Source organism: Pan troglodytes, chromosome 2 (genome assembly GCF_028858775.2).
Source record: "Pan troglodytes isolate AG18354 chromosome 2, NHGRI_mPanTro3-v2.0_pri, whole genome shotgun sequence".
Lineage (NCBI taxonomy): Eukaryota > Metazoa > Chordata > Mammalia > Primates > Hominidae > Pan > Pan troglodytes.
In genome coordinates, this window is record NC_086015.1 from 99625714 (window position 1) to 99630654 (window position 4941).

General features: G+C 35.0%; 1 pseudogene; it reads left to right on the forward strand.

The window, feature by feature from the left end:
* The first annotated feature begins 1277 nt into the window (after window positions 1-1277).
* On the forward strand, window positions 1278-2735 carry LOC737444 (heterogeneous nuclear ribonucleoprotein K-like; annotated as a pseudogene).
* The last annotated feature ends 2206 nt before the right edge of the window (window positions 2736-4941 follow it).

Genomic DNA, 4941 nt, shown 5'->3' on the forward strand with positions numbered 1-4941 from the left:
TAATATATGATCATAATATAGTTATATTTAAATAATATATGATATATAGATAGATAAATATTTATATAATATGGAAATATATAACTTTTAATTATATTTTCACCATATTATTTTCAAAGGTGTATAACATATTAACATATAATACATAATATATTAATCTATAAATACTAATAATGTTTTTATCATGAATTCATTAGAAAAGTATGCTACACTGATAAATAAAAGTATTAATCATAAAATTTACATTAAGATAAAATTTTGCCAAAAAGTGAAATGAAAGAACAAGTTTAATTTCCTCTGTTTTATAGTTAAAACAAGAGGAAAAAAAATCAAAACCACAGAATAATAGAGAAATAAGTTAATTGGATCATTGTTAGTTGGCAACAGGCAATACTAGGGCTAATTGAATCTAACACTTACACCCATGCTCTCATTTTCTTCTTCAATATACTGGAATATTTTTCACAAAGGATCTATGTAGGAAAAAAGTATGAAAGAAGGTGTTTTTGGCTTTTGTTGTTCATTTTTAGAAATCAGTTATATACTTTGCATTGTCTTTCAATTCACCTTATATAAGAAAGATTTCTACTGCTAATTATTTTAGAATTATTGACATGGATAAAATCTGCTAATCTTAATCACGTGTTGCAACTTCTCAGCTTCTTTTTTTTCCTTTGGATACAATTGAAGTTACATAACCTTTAATTTTCATTTTTGCCTTTTCTGGTAGAAAATTCAAAATAAAAGGTAAAGATAAATTGCTAAAGACTGCTTCAGCTTGAGTTGTACCTGTTTCTTCATGTATAGATATTCAACACAAGTGTGTGTATGTGTGAGTGTCAAAATTTGTCAAGAAGCATATACTGTGTCATATTTCTTATTTAAGATATTTTAATTAGTTATCACAATAATCCTTCAAAGAAGGTATTTTAACAATAAGTAAATCTCAAAACCTTTTTTGATGTTCTTCTTTATGAAACGGCCTTTTAAGTTACATTACTAGGTTAGCCTTATACTGAAATTTAACTATAGACCACCTCAGATTTAAAGAGTAAGTTGAAAACAAATAAACAAATAAAAAGGATCTTTCGGCAGACGCCATTATCCTCTGTTTCTCTGCTGCACCGACCTCAACGCCTTGCCTGTGGCCCACTTGTTCGCGGCCTATAGGCTACTGCAGCACTGGGGTGTCAGTTGTTGGTCCCACCCAGAACGCTTCAGTTCTGCTCTGCAAGGATATATAATAACAGATTGGTGTGTCCATTTAATAAAAGAATATGTAAACTGAACAGCCGGAAGAAACTTCCCGAACACTGAAACCAATGGTGAATTTGGTAAACACCCTGCAGAAGATATGGAAGAGTAACAAGCATTTAAAAGATCTAGAAACACTGATGAGATTGTTGAATTACGCATTCTGCTTCAGAGCAAGAATGCTGGGGCAGTGATTGGAAAAGGAGGCAAGAATATCAAGGCTCTCTGTATAGACTACAATGCCAGTGTTTCAGTCCCAGACAGCAGTGGCCCCGAGCACATATTGAATATCAGTGCTGGTATTGACACAATTGGAGAAATTCTGAAGAAAATCATCCCTACCTTGGAAGAGGGCCTGCACTTTCCATCACCCACTGCAACCAGCCAGCTCCCACTCGAATCTGTTGCTGTGGAATGCTTAAATTATCAACACTATAAAGGAAGTGACTTTGACTGCGAGTTGAGGCTGTTGATTCATCAGAGTCTAGCAGGAGGAATTATTGGGATCAAAGGTGCTAAAATCAAAGAACTTCGAGAGAACACTCAAACCACCATCAAGCTTTTCCAGGAATGCTGTCCTCATTCCACTGACAAGAGTTGTTCTTATTGGAGGAAAACCCGATAGGGTTGTAGAGTGCATAAAGATCATCCTTGATCTTATATATGAGTCTCCCATCAAAGGATGTGCACAGCCTTATGATCCCAATTTTTATGATGAAACCTATGATTATGGTGGTTTTACAATTATGTTTGATGACCGCTGTAGACGCCCAGTGGGATTTCCCATGCGGGGAAGAGGTGGTTTTGACAGAATGCCTCCTGGTCAGCGTGGGCGTCCCATGCCTCCATCTAGAAGAGATTATGATGATATGAGCCCTCGTCGAGGACCACCTCCACCTCCTCCCGGACAAGGCGGCCAGGGTGGTAGCAGAGCTCGGAATCTTCCTCCTCCTCCTCCACCACCACCACCTAGAGGGGGAGACCTCATGGCCTATGACAGAAGAGGGAGACCTGGAGACTGTTACAATGGCATGGTTGGTTTCAGTGCTGATGAAACTTGGGACTCTGCAATAGATACATGGAGCCCATCAGAATGGCAGATGGTTTATGAACCACAGGGTGGCTCCAGTTATGATTATTCCTATGCAGGGGGTCGTGGCTCATATGGTGATCTTGGTGGACTTATTATTACTACACAAGTAACGATTCCCAAAGATTTGGCTGGATCTATTATTGGCAAAGGTGGTCTGCAGATTAAACAAATCCGTCATGAGTCGGGAGCTTCGATCAAAATTGATGAGCCTTTAGAAGGATTGGAAGATTGGATCATTACCATTAGAGGAACACAGGACCAGATACAGAATGCACAGTATTTGCTGCAGAACAGTGTGAAGCAGTATGCAGATGTTGAAGGAGTCTAATGCAAGATATTTTTTCTTTTTTATAGTGTGACACAGTATTCTGGGAAGTTTTTCTAAGACTAGTGAAGAACTACGTCTTTTTTTTTTGTTATCTGCTTCTGTTTAAAAAGCCAACACACCTCTGCTTCACAGGTGTTCTGCATTTGAGGTGTAGTGAAATCTTTTCTGTTCACCAGATGTAATGTTTTAGTTCCTTACAAACAGGGTTGGGGCGGGGAAGGGCGTGCAAAAACTAACACTGAAATTTTGAAACAGCAGCAGAGTGAGTGGATTTTATTTTTTGTTATTGTTGGTGGTTTAAAAAAATTCCCCCCATGTAATTATTGTGAACACCTTGCTTTGTGGTCACTGTAACACTTGGGGGTGGGACAGGGAGGAAAAGTAACAATAGTCCACATGTCCCTGGTATCTGTTCAGAGCAGTGTGCAGAATGTAATGCTCTTTTGTAAGAAACGTTTTATGATTTTTAAAATAAATTTAGTGAACCTATTTTTGGTGGTCATTTTTTTAAGACAGTCATTTAAAAATGGTGGCTGAATTTTCCAACCTACCCCCAAACTAAACACTAAGTTTAATTTTCAGCTCCTCTGTTGGACATGTAAGTGTGTCTATTGTTGGACATAGGCAAAATAACTTGGCAAACTTAGTTCTGGTGATTTCTTGATAGTTTGGAAGTCTATTGCTCGGGAGAAATTCCATCATACATATTCATGCTTATAATAAGCTGGGGATTTTTTGTTTGTTTTTGCAAATGCTTGCCCCTACTTTTCAATAATTTTCTGTTAGTAGCTGTGAAGAACTAAGGTGGGGAGCAGTACTACAATTTGAGTAATGGTATGAGTATATACCAGAATTCTGATTGGCAGCAAGTTTTATTAATCAGAATAACACTTGGTTATGGAAATGACTAATGCTGAAAAAATTGATTATTTTTATTAGATAATTTATCACCTATAGACTTAAACTGTCAACTTGCTCTAGTGTCTTATTAGTAAACTTTGTAAAATACACATATATTTGTTTTTCCATTGTATGCAAATTGAAAGAAAAAGATGTACCATTTCTCTGTTGTATGTTGGATTATGTAGGAAATGTTTGTGTACAATTCAAAAAAAAAAAAGATGAAAAAAGTTCCTGTGGATGTTTTGTGTAGCATCTTGGCATTTGTATTGATAGTTAAAATTCACTTCTAAATAAAACACCCATGATGCTAGATTTGATGTGTGTCCAATTTGAACAAGGGTTGATTTACACCTGCAAAATTTGTTGAAATGTTCCTCTTAAAAGGAAATACAGTAATCTTATATATATATACAAATCTTATACATATATATAAATCTTATATATAGATATAAAAAGAATCTTTCACTCTTTAAACTATAATCAAGATTTGAAGACTTGAAAGTGAGATGAAGGGAAAATAAATGTTTTTCAACATTATTTTGTTTTGTTGTAAATACAATGCACAGATTAAAATATGCTATCATAAGAGGCTGAAATGAAATCTGCCTTTTCAGTTCAAACTTGAGTTTCAGAAACAGACTATTTTTTGAATGTTAGAAGTTGATATAAAACAAATGTCAAAAAGTCTCTCTAAATGTCATGCCTATTCTTTTCAAGGTAAAATTGAATTAATTTATCTCATCAATAAACTGATGTATTTTGAACTGCAATGATATGTATATATAAGATATCTAAATTTTCTTTTGAAGAAAGAAGTATAAAAAACACTTTCTGTCATCATAAAGTGAATAATTAGTATGTATATCAATTGTTTTTTAACTGCTAATTTGAATAATAAAAAAGTTAAATAATAATAAATTTTTTTATAAGTGGGTTATAACTTACCATACTCATGATGGAGTTAATTTTTCACATGGTATCCACACCAATAGATGTCTATGGATTAATTTTATGTCTTCCAACAACTGTTCAAAATCTTAGCATTTCTCTCTACCCATTTTTCTTCCTTCATACAACATAGTCATTACTAAAACTATAACTTGTGTTTAATGTTAATGTTAAAGTTGATATTGTAAATTTCTTTTTAAAATTATAAATACTGGTTTGGTACAGTGGCTCACACCTGTAATCCCAGCACTTTGGGAGGCCGAGGCAGGCAGATCACAAGGTCAGGAGTTTGAGACGAGTCTGGCCAACATAGCGAAACCCCATCTCTACTAAAAATAAAAAAATTAGCTGGGTGTGGTGGTTGGCACCTGCAGTCCCAGCTAATCAGGAGGCTAAGGCAGGAGAATAGCTTGAA